We start from the raw sequence: 12,966 nt of genomic DNA on the forward strand, positions 1-12,966 counted from the left end.
TATCCAAAATACCTCTGGTCCCAAGCATTTTGGATAAGGGATACTCAACCTGTAAAACATATTGGCTAAAATTACCTTCAGGGTGTGTGTATAAGGTGCATATAAAACATAAATGCATTCTGTGCTTAGATTTAGGTCCCATTGCCATGATGTCTCATTATGGTATGCAATTATTCCAAAATACGGAAAAATCCGATATCCAAAATACCTCTGGTCCCAAGCATTTTGGATAAGGGATACTCAACCTGTGTGTGTATATATATATATATATATATATATATATATAGATCTATGGAATGAAGAAACGAGGCGGCACTCTGGAGACTTTGGTGAAGCAGCAAACTTTGTCAAGTGAGACTTTATCTACGTTTCGGGGTGCAAGCCCCCGTCATCAGGACACACAGTGATAAAACAAGTGAAAAATAAACATTTAAATAGACTTACCAGGCGCGCTTCCAGCCGTGCTCTCCTCGCCGCTGCCCGACTTCCGGACTCAGCGCTTCCGGTCAGGTGACCCTGGTCCGTGACGCGAGCTCCCAGTGCCGTCATGCAGGGGGCGGGGGAGGCCGTTGCTATGGTGCGAGCTGTAAACACATACAAAACACACAGATCATAGTGCAATTCTTAAAACAAGACAGGCAATCTCACATCTGCCTGAGACATATCGTGTGATAAAGTAAACATTAAAACTTTAAAAACATGTGTATGAACTGTGAATGCTTAAAATAGATTTTTTAACAGTTGGTTACATCTAATAAGTTCAGAACCCCGTATTCCAGAAACTGTTCTGTACAGGTAAGCATGTTTGTTCTATTTGCCAAATATAAACATTTACTTCACAATGGCCTGCATTTTCAGGGGAGGAACTGTTAATCTGATCTATCACTACCAAATTGACATTTTCATTATACTTAGTCAAAAATCCCCAGGTTTCAAGCAAAACAACTCATACCCAGAGATTCATTGAGTCCTCTTGGTCTCAATGTTTCCAGTGCGATAATCCATTTAGTTTCTAATTGTAGGAGGCGCTTGGATCTGTCACCCCCCCTAATGGAAAAGGGCACCTGGTCCACAATACGGTACCTGAGTGCTGAAAGTGAGTGTTTAGCTATGGCAAAATGCCTAGCTACCGGTTGTTCGCTGGTTCCTGCTGTTAATGCTGCCCTAATGGCCGATCTATGTTGTGTCATCCTCACTTTGAATGTGCACTCTGTCTTGCCCACATAGTGCAATCCACATGGGCAAGACAAGAGATACACCACAAATTTAGAGTTACACGTATAGGCGTCCTTCAATTTAATGGTCTTGCCCGTGTAAGGATGTTTAAACGAATCCCCAGGTACCAGAAAGTTACATGTAGTGCACCCGCACCTGTAACATCCCTTTCTAGACCTAATTAGACCGCCCTCTGATCTAATTTTTTTAGCCACATCAGTTTTAACAACTAGGCTTCTGATGTTTCGGCTCCTGGTGTAACACGGCATCAATTTGGTATCTTTGAACATCTTAAGCTCAGGGTCAGTATTTATGATGGGCCAAAATTCCTTAGCTCTTCTACTGGTGTGTCTGCTGGACGTGTTAAACTGATTAACCCAGGGGACCCTTTTCTCTTTGGTAGTTTGGACCCGTTCAGTTAACAATTGTTGCCTAGGTAGCCCAATGACTTTGGCCCTAGCCTCACGTAGTAACTTGTCAGGGTACCCCCGGTCTTTGAACTTAATGTACATCTCGTCCAGCTGCTGATCCCTCACCTGTAGATCATTATTGATCCTACAGACCCGTAGCATCTGTGAGTACGGCAAACTATTGATTGTGGCCCTTGGATGAAAACTATCATACCGCAACAAAGTGTTGCGGTCAGTGCTTTTGATGTACATTGATGTATTAATCTTACTGTTTCTAATTGTAATATGTACATCAAGAAAATCTATTTGCTGTGGGTCCACAGTCATAGTTAACTTGACCGGGCTGGAGGAGTTGTTATGAGCTGCAATCCAATCTTCCAGAATATATTGTGGCCCTGACCAGAAAAGTAACAGGTCATCAATGTAACGGAAATACAAAATTATGTACTGTGTTATGACTGGCTGACTGAGAAATAAATCCTGGTCAACTGCCCACATGTATGTGTTGGCGAACGACGGGGCCACACACGACCCCATCGCACACCCCGTTAACTGTATATAGAACTTATTGTCATGAACAAAGTAATTGTGAGTTAACGTAAACCTTAATAGTTTTAAGAAAAACTCTGTCTCTGGGCCTTCATACAATACATTATTAGTTATCAGTGCTCTTACTGCCTGTATCCCCATCTCGTGGGGAATACAGGTATAAAGGCTGGACACATCAAGGGTAGCCAATAAAGTGCTTTCAGGTACTGTCCCCAGTTCTTCAAACTTTCGTAACAAAGTAGAGGTGTCCTTTAGGTGGGTGTGTGTATGTTGAATGCACGGCTGCAGAAAGGCGTCTAAATAAATAGATATGGCCTCACATAATGACCCCCGGGCAGAAATGATGGGTCTGCCAGGGGGGTTATGTTCATCTTTATGTATTTTAGGGATAATGTAGAATAGTGGGACTACTGGGTGTGGTTTGGACAAAGCTCTAAACACTGTTTCTGATATGATGCCTTGACCAACTGCCTCAGACAGTAATGTGTTCAATTCTTTCTGAAACTGTTGAGTGGGATCCCGAGGCAGGCCTATATATGTTACAGTGTCACTCAATAATCTAGTGCATTCCCTCATATATTGTTCTTTGTCCATCACCACAATGGCCCCTCCCTTATCTGCTCCACGAATCACTATGTCCTCACGTGCTCCCAACTCCTTCAAGGCCAACTTCTCATCTTTAGTCAGATTGGGCCGGGTTCTTCCCCGATCCTCTGTCAAAGTACCCTCAAGCATCCGCGAAAAAGTTTTTATTGAGGGATTTACTGATACGGGCTCAAAGCTCGACTTAGGTCTAATTCTGCGTAAGACCTGGGAAGCCAACGTGTTGTCCGTACTGTCAGCAGCCTTAGGATTTTTACCGTAATGTTCCTGTAATTTTAGTTTCCTCTGAAGCCGGTAATTGTCAATTTTCCATTGTGTCTCATCTGGGGTATGTGTAGGAACATATGACAGTCCCTTACTCAATACCCCAATGGCTTCAGGCGAAAGGGGTCTAGAGGATAGGTTGAAAATTAATTGCGCGTTCCTCTCGGAGGCTTTTTGTCTGTCTTTGATCCTCTCCCTCCGCCTGGGGACAGTACCTGAAAGCACTTTATTGGCTACCCTTGATGTGTCCAGCCTTTATACCTGTATTCCCCACGAGATGGGGATACAGGCAGTAAGAGCACTGATAACTAATAATGTATTGTATGAAGGCCCAGAGACAGAGTTTTTCTTAAAACTATTAAGGTTTACGTTAACTCACAATTACTTTGTTCATGACAATAAGTTCTATATACAGTTAACGGGGTGTGCGATGGGGTCGTGTGTGGCCCCGTCGTTCGCCAACACATACATGTGGGCAGTTGACCAGGATTTATTTCTCAGTCAGCCAGTCATAACACAGTACATAATTTTGTATTTCCGTTACATTGATGACCTGTTACTTTTCTGGTCAGGGCCACAATATATTCTGGAAGATTGGATTGCAGCTCATAACAACTCCTCCAGCCCGGTCAAGTTAACTATGACTGTGGACCCACAGCAAATAGATTTTCTTGATGTACATATTACAATTAGAAACAGTAAGATTAATACATCAATGTACATCAAAAGCACTGACCGCAACACTTTGTTGCGGTATGATAGTTTTCATCCAAGGGCCACAATCAATAGTTTGCCGTACTCACAGATGCTACGGGTCTGTAGGATCAATAATGATCTACAGGTGAGGGATCAGCAGCTGGACGAGATGTACATTAAGTTCAAAGACCGGGGGTACCCTGACAAGTTACTACGTGAGGCTAGGGCCAAAGTCATTGGGCTACCTAGGCAACAATTGTTAACTGAACGGGTCCAAACTACCAAAGAGAAAAGGGTCCCCTGGGTTAATCAGTTTAACACGTCCAGCAGACACACCAGTAGAAGAGCTAAGGAATTTTGGCCCATCATAAATACTGACCCTGAGCTTAAGATGTTCAAAGATACCAAATTGATGCCGTGTTACACCAGGAGCCGAAACATCAGAAGCCTAGTTGTTAAAACTGATGTGGCTAAAAAAATTAGATCAGAGGGCGGTCTAATTAGGTCTAGAAAGGGATGTTACAGGTGCGGGTGCACTACATGTAACTTTCTGGTACCTGGGGATTCGTTTAAACATCCTTACACGGGCAAGACCATTAAATTGAAGGACGCCTATACGTGTAACTCTAAATTTGTGGTGTATCTCTTGTCTTGCCCATGTGGATTGCACTATGTGGGCAAGACAGAGTGCACATTCAAAGTGAGGATGACACAACATAGATCGGCCATTAGGGCAGCATTAACAGCAGGAACCAGCGAACAACCGGTAGCTAGGCATTTTGCCATAGCTAAACACTCACTTTCAGCACTCAGGTACCGTATTGTGGACCAGGTGCCCTTTTCCATTAGGGGGGGTGACAGATCCAAGCGCCTCCTACAATTAGAAACTAAATGGATTATCGCACTGGAAACATTGAGACCAAGAGGACTCAATGAATCTCTGGGTATGAGTTGTTTTGCTTGAAACCTGGGGATTTTTGACTAAGTATAATGAAAATGTCAATTTGGTAGTGATAGATCAGATTAACAGTTCCTCCCCTGAAAATGCAGGCCATTGTGAAGTAAATGTTTATATTTGGCAAATAGAACAAACATGCTTACCTGTACAGAACAGTTTCTGGAATACGGGGTTCTGAACTTATTAGATGTAACCAACTGTTAAAAAATCTATTTTAAGCATTCACAGTTCATACACATGTTTTTAAAGTTTTAATGTTTACTTTATCACACGATATGTCTCAGGCAGATGTGAGATTGCCTGTCTTGTTTTAAGAATTGCACTATGATCTGTGTGTTTTGTATGTGTTTACAGCTCGCACCATAGCAACGGCCTCCCCCGCCCCCTGCATGACGGCACTGGGAGCTCGCGTCACGGACCAGGGTCACCTGACCGGAAGCGCTGAGTCCGGAAGTCGGGCAGCGGCGAGGAGAGCACGGCTGGAAGCGCGCCTGGTAAGTCTATTTAAATGTTTATTTTTCACTTGTTTTATCACTGTGTGTCCTGATGACGGGGGCTTGCACCCCGAAACGTAGATAAAGTCTCACTTGACAAAGTTTGCTGCTTCACCAAAGTCTCCAGAGTGCCGCCTCGTTTCTTCATTCCATATATACAGACCAACGGGTTTGCCTGGGAGGGCACCGGAGCGTGAGCCTTGCTCTATCAGCCCACGGGAGAGTGCCAGACATATTTCTTCTATATATATAGATCTATATATACCTACATCTATCATCTCTCTATATATATATATACACTGTATGTATGTATATATATATATATATATATATATTATAATACAGTATATTATATACATGCATACAGTATATCTAAAAAATTCATGCATAGTTATAAAAAATTATATATACACTGCTCAAAAAAATAAAGGGAACACTAAAATAACGCATCCTAGATCTGAATGAATGAAATATTCTTATTAAATACTTTGTTCTTTACATAGTTGAATGTGCTGACAACAAAATCACACAAAAATTATCAATGGAAATCACATTTATTAACCCATGGAGGTCTGGATTTGGAGTCACACTCAAAATTAAAGTGGAAAAACACACTACAGGCTGATCCAACTTTGATGTAATGTCCTTAAAACAAGTCAAAATGAGGCTCAGTAGTGTGTGTGGCCTCCACGTGCCTGTATGACCTCCCTACAATGCCTGGGCATGCTCCTGATGAGGTGGCAGATGGTCTCCTGAGGAATCTCCTCCCAGACCTGGACTAAAGCATCTGCCAACACCTGGACAGTCTGTGGTGCAACGTGGCGTTGGTGGATGGAGCGAAACATGATGTCCCAGATGTGCTCAATTGGATTCAGGTCTGGGGAACGGGCGGACCAGTCCATAGCATCAATGCCTTCGTCTTGCCGGAACTGCTGACACACTCCAGCCACATGAAGTCTAGCATTGTCTTGCATTAGGAGGAACCCAGGGCCAACCGCACCAGCATATGGTCTCACAAGAGGTCTGAGGATCTCATCTCGGTACCTAATGGCAGTCAGGCTACCTCTGGCGAGCACATGGAGGGCTGTGCGGCCCCCCCAAAGAAATGCCACCCCATACCATTACTGACCCACTGCCAAACCAGTCATGCTGGAGGATGTTGCAGGCAGCAGAATGTTCTCCTTGGCGTCTCCAGACTCTGTCACGTCTGTCACATGTGCTCAGTGAGACCCTGCTTTCATCTGTGAAGAGAACAGGGCGCCAGTGGCGAATTTGCCAATCTTGGTGTTCTCTGGCAAATGCCAAACGTCCTGCACGGTGTTGTGCTGTAAGCACAACCCCCACCTGTGGACGTCGGGCCCTCATACCACCCTCATGGAGTCTGTTTCTATTGTTTGAGTAGACACATGCACATTTGTGGCTTGCTGGAGGTCATTTTGCAGGGCTCTGGCAGTGCTCCTCCTGTTCCTCCTTGCACAAAGGCGGAGGTAGCGGTCCTGCTGCTTGGTTGTTGCCCTCCTACGGCCTCCTCCACGTCTCCTGATGTACTGGCCTGTCTGCTGGTAGCGCCTCCTTGCTCTGGAAAATACGCTGACAGACACAGCAAATCTTCTTGCCACAGCTCGCATTGATGTGCCATCCTGGATGAGCTGCACTACCTGAGCAACTTGAGTGGGTTGTAGACTCCGTCTCATGCTACCACTAGAGTGAAAGCACCGCCAGCTTTCAAAAGTGACCAAAACATCAGCCAGAAAGCATAGGAGCTGAGAAGTGGTCTGTGGTCACCACCTGCAGAACAACTCCTTTATTGGGGGTGTCTTGCTAATTGCCTATAATTTCCACCTGTTGTCTATTCCATTTGCACAACAGCATGTGAAATTGATTGTCAATCAGTGCTGCTTCCTAAGTGGACAGTTTGATTTCACAGAAGTGTGATTGACTTGGAGTTACATTGTGTTGTTTAAGTGTTCCCTTTATTTTTTTGAGCAGTGTGTGTGTGTGTGTGTATATATATATATATATATATATATATATAAATAACACTGTCCATCCGGCTCTCCCAATGAATCAGTGTACCTGTCTGGGTGCCCGCACTGCATGCAGCTTTAGCAGCGGCTCAATATATCCTCTGAATGTGCAGCACTCGTTGCTTCAGGAGTGCTGCATTTTCAAAGGATATTTAGTTATATACATATATATACGGAACCTCTCCACCCCCATCCAGTAAATCCTGCATTTGCCCCTTAGAGACGCAGTACAGAAATATGGATTTTAGTGTAACAGGGGGAGGAAGCATGTAGCTGGCATGTCGCTGAAAGCAGCTGTGATGAAAGACACTCAGCCACTCACGCAGCACGCCATACACAGATGGAGAAACTCCACCTGCCTAGGCTGGAGCAAGTTTCGATGGTGCAACTGATGGTACACCTAAAGATGCTTTGATACAGAAAAGCACAGTCTCAAGATGCTGCAATTGGGAATCTCAGTTTAGTTTAAATCGGTCGTGGTAGTCACATCTGCATCCAACTCAGAATCAGGCACTAAATGCATTCACTTAAAAAAAACAAGCAATAGAGGTCATTTACTGTAACAATCCACATTGTATAGCAGATGTACTTGTCTCTATGAGATTACTGTAATGATCTTAATAAACACTAGAGGGCAACAGTGCTACACTAAAATCATACAGGTGACGTTAAATAATTAAAAATAACCCAAATTCTGTTCATCTTACTACATATTCATTCACAAATTTCACAAATTATTATTATGTTATTTTCTGATGCAATAAAAATATATCTAAAACAAAGATTGATGGATTTTGCTAGTTTCTGTGTAATAAGTGGTGCAATATGCAATAGATAGTCTTACACACATACAACTGAGGATTACAATGATGCAGTTTGGAGAGTAATATCACAACACTATGGCCCTCATTCCAAGTTGATCGCTTGCTGGCTGCTTTTAGCAGCAGTGCAAACGCTAGGCCGCCACCCTCTGGGAGTGTATCTTAGCTTAGCAGAAGTGAGACCGAAAGGATTGCAGCATTGCTACAAAAAAAGATTGTGCAGTTTCAGAGTAGCTCGAGACTTACTCCTAGCTAGCGATCACTTCAGACTGTTTAGTTCCTGTTTTGACGTCACAAACACGCCCTGCATTCAGCCAGCCACTCCCCCGTTTCCCCAGGCACGCCTGCGTTTCTATCTGACACGCCTGCGTTTTTCAGCACACTCCCAGAAAACGGTCAGTTACCTCCCAGAAACGCCCCATTCCTGTCAATCACTCATCGATCAGCAGTGCGACTGAAAAGCGTCGCTAGACCTTGTGTGATACTGCATCGGCTTTTGTGAAAGTACGTCGCGCCTGCGCACTGCGCCCCATACGCATGCGCAGAAGTGCCGATTTTTTCCCTGATCGCTGCGAACAACGGCAGCGAGCGATCAACTCGGAATGACCCCCAATGGGCCTAATTCAGAGTTGATCGCAGCAGCAAATTTGTTAGCAGATGGGCAAAACCATGTGCTTTGCGGGGGGGGGGGGCAGATATAACATGTGCAGAGAGAGTTAGATTTGGGTGGGGTGTGTTCAAACTGAAATCTAAATTGCAGTGTAAAAATAAAGCAGCCAGTATTTACCCTGCACAGAAACAAAATAAGCCACCCAAATCTAACTCTCTCTGCACATGTTATACCTGCCTCCCCTGCAGTGCACATGGGGGGCCATTCTGACCCGTTCGCACGCAGCGGTTTATCGCTGCGGTGCATACGGGTCCAGAATACACATGTGCGGCGGCCGCAATGCGCATGCGTGACTTTGCTGTCGCCGGGTTACGTTGCATCCTATGAAGAAAGCAGTCGCAGAGCCGACCGCAAGAAGATTGACAAGAAGAAGGTGTTCCTGGGCGGATCCAGACCGTTGGCTGCCATTTTCGGGGAGTGGTAAGGAAAACGCAGGCGTGTCCAGGAGAACGGAGGGCGGATGTCTGACGTAAAGCCGACTCCAGCATCGCAGAGATCGTCGCACAGGGTAAGTAGGTATAGGGCTGGTCTTCTTCTGCTTGAAAGCACAAGCGATCACAGCCCTGCTAAGCTAAAATACACTCAACCATAGGCGTGTGCAAAAAGTTGCTGGCTGCGATCAACTCGGAATGACCACCATGGTTTTGCCAACTGCTTACAAATTTGCTACTGCGATCAACTCTGAATTACCCCCTATGTGTCTGATTCTGAGTCGCATGCAACACGCACCCAATGCTCCTGTAGTTGAGCAATTACTTGCAACTGCGCACATGCAAAAAATTCTGAAATCTCAAACAGCACATGCACTACCCTGAGGGATGTTACAATTAGGACAGACCAAGGGCGTAGCTACTATAGGTGCAGGGAGTACAGCTGCTATGAGGCCCATAGCGGATAGTGGCCTACCTTCCCTGTCACAGTTACATGTTATATTCATATTTCACCATTGGGTATTACATAATGGCCGTTACAAACTTTTGGTTTGGGGCCTGCAATATATCTAGGTATGCCCTTGGACCTGCTCATTGTAATGTGGTATAAAATGAGCTGGAGGGCATTATAATGTTACAAAATATGAAGTGGGGCACTGCAATGTGGCACAACATGAAGTGGAGGCACTATATTGTGGCATAATATGAACTGGGGGCACTAAAGTTAGGCATAATATGAGCTGGTGGCACTATAGTGTGACATAATATGAACTGGGGGCACTATAGTGTGGCATAATATGAACTGGGGGCACTATAGTGTGGCATAATATGAACCAGGGACACTGTATGTCATAATATGAACTGACGGCACTGTAATGTGACATAATGTGACTAAGGCAATACTATGGTTCATAAAATAAACTAGGGCTCTACTTTGGTTCATACAATTAGCTAGAGCACTATTATGGGGCATAAAATGAACAACTGCTGCAGAGAGGTGTCTCTTTAGAAGCATTGGGACAGGGGCCCCTTCAAAATGTTGCTGTGGTGCCCACAAAGTTCTGGATATGCCCCTGGGACAGATACTATAAGAAATGTGGCAGAAAAGTGATTGGTGTTCCTAGGCAGTGACTGGGAGGTGGATAGAAATGCAGGTAAAAACAGGCTGTTTGTTATGAGCCATGGTAGTGGCTCATTCCTGTTTTGCATTTTGGTTATGTATTTTATGTTATACTTCTGTTTCTGTTCCCTGTGGGTGTCATGGGGTGTCCGGTGTCCACCCTTAAGGAGAGGGTACTGTTATGAACCACAAGCAGTGGTTCATTCCTGTTCATGTATTTTATGTTATAGTTCTCTTGCAGGCCAGGATTTCCTTTGCTCTGGTTTAGAAGACTCTTGTTGGCCGCCGGTGGTGAGTCTGTGTAATTGCAGCCTGTTTCCATGTGTTTAGCCTCACCTGTCTGTTAATTGCACCTGTCAGTTTGGAGTCGTGCAGCAGGGCAGCTGCACGACATAATTAATTAGGGTCCCCGCTGTGACTGGAAGAAATCCTTGTTATATTCTGTCTCAGTGCATTACATAGACGCCGGTGATAGCTTCTGTCTAGCTGCTTCCAGCCTTGAAGCATTCTTGTCCAGTGTCTGATCCAGTGTCTGATCCTGTATCCTGCCTTGCAGCATTCCTGTCCAGAAGTCCTGTGGCTTTGTCTGTGCCTGATCCAGTATCCGGCTTCTTGGTGTCCACCGGTCTGTCATTTGAGATTCTGCCTGTCAACCGGTCCTGAGAGCCTGTGTCAGCTACTTTGGGGGTTCCTGTCCTTTTGCCAGTATTCGTACCGGTTTCGTGAGTAGCGGCTCTGGCGTATCCCTCGGCCTAGGCCGCAGCATCTTGTTATATTTGTTTTGGAGTTTCTGCAGAGGTTCTGCGTTGGCTGTCCTCGCCGGTATACGACAGTGTCGTGTAGGCGTGTGGACAGCATTGCCTTTGTTGTTAGTCTTGGCGGCTGAGCCGCGCATACTTTCATTTAGTTCTGTAGCGCCCCTAACTCTGTATTTCTGTCTTTAGTTAGAGGCTCCCCTTGTCATCATCCCGTCTCAGTTTACGCCTTGTCTCCAACTAAGACCAGGGGGCATCGGAGTTGGGCAGACATAATCCGCCCTTCAAACGCGGCTGCCGTGGGCCCAAGAAACCATAGTCTCGCAGGCGTAACCGGACAACGAGGGCGAGACAGTGGAGTCAGGTTTCCGTAGGGGTTGCTGCCGAGCTCTGTATCTATTGCAACATTACGTTCCTGTACTTGGGGCTCATCCGCCCAGTTCCAGGAGTACCAAGTACAGTGAACGTAACACTGTTCAAAGGGTCTATTATGTGAATGTTGCAGGCATGCCATTGCAAGCAGATGTTTCCTTCCACACAGCCATAGGCATAGGAAGCCAGAGGCGGAGTTAGACCTCATGGGGCCCTAAGCGAAATACCGATTTGGGGCCCCCCTCCCTCAAACAATCCATAGCACTATATTTTTGTTCTGACTTATGCCCCCTTACATTACAGATAGAGTTCCGTCTGTGCCTGGGCCTATAACCGCATCTGGGGCGCGCACGTGTCCGTGACATGCACGCGCCCCATTCACTGGAATGAGAGCATCTGTGTGCACTCCTGGCGGGGCTAAGCGGCGACCAATTAGACAGAGAGTGCCCCATAGAGGTATTGTGCCCCACGGCGCGTGCGCGCCAAAAAATGGGTGTGGCCAATTAAAATGGGACGTGAAACACAGACATATGCCCCCAATAGTGCAGTGCCAGATCCACAATTGCCCCCACAGTGCCAGATCCACAATTGACCCCACAGTGCCAGGTATACAAATGCCCCCACAGTGCCAGGTATACAAATGCCCCCACAGTGCCAGATCCACAAATGCCCCCACAGTGCCAGTATACAAATGCCCCCACAGTGCCAGATCCACAAATGCCCCCACAGTGCCAGATCCACAAATGCCCCCACAGTGCCAGGTATACAAATGCCCCCACAGTGCCAGGTATACAAATGCCCCCACAGTGCAAGATCCACAATTTCCCCCACAGTGTCAGATCCACAATTGCCCCCACAGTGTCAGGTAATACCTGACACTGTGGGGGCAATTGTGGATCTGACACTGTGGGGGCAATTGTATACCTGACAGGTATACAAATGCCCACACAGTTCCAGGTATACAAATGCACCCACAGTGCCAGGTAAACAATTGCCCAAACAGTGCCAGGTATACAAATGCCCCACAGTGCCAGCCAATTGCCCCCACAGTGCCAGGTATACAATTGCCCCCACAGCAGCCAGTGCTGCAGCTGCTTACCGCTGCTGCACTGCTGCTGCTGCTCCTCCTCCGGGCTCCGGCTGTGAGGGACGGGTGAGTCAGGAGAGGAGAGCGCCCACCAGCGCGGCTGTGTCTGCCGCGGCGGCGTATAGCGGACTTTGTTCAAACCAGCCGCCGGTTCGTGAGCCAATCAGAGCTCGCGGACCGGCGGCTTCTGATTGGCTGCCGGTCCGCGAGCTCTGATTGGCTCAGGAACCGGCGGCTGGTTTGAAGTCCGCTATACGCCGCCGCGCCAGACACAGCCGCGCTGGCGGGCGCTCTCCTCTCCTAACAGCTGAGACACGCTGCCGTCGGACTGAGCGGCAGCGTGTCTCAGTGACACAAGTGGGGGGCCTGCTTCGGGCCCCCTGACCCGGCGGGCCCTAGGCAACCACTTAGGTTGCCTAGCGGCAAATCTGCCACTGTAGGGAGCCATTGTCAGATGGAACACTGCAGCTGCCATAGGGCTGGTACAAGTTTTG

General features: G+C 46.5%; 1 protein-coding gene across 1 annotated transcript in view; it reads right to left on the minus strand.

Moving 5' to 3' along the window:
- PLPPR1 (phospholipid phosphatase related 1) overlaps positions 1 to 12,966 on the minus strand; it is a 236,114-nt gene that overhangs the window by 18,695 nt on the left and 204,453 nt on the right. The window lies entirely within an intron of this gene.

The sequence above is a fragment of the Pseudophryne corroboree genome, chromosome 1 (assembly GCF_028390025.1).
Source record: "Pseudophryne corroboree isolate aPseCor3 chromosome 1, aPseCor3.hap2, whole genome shotgun sequence".
In the NCBI taxonomy this organism is placed as follows: domain Eukaryota; kingdom Metazoa; phylum Chordata; class Amphibia; order Anura; family Myobatrachidae; genus Pseudophryne; species Pseudophryne corroboree.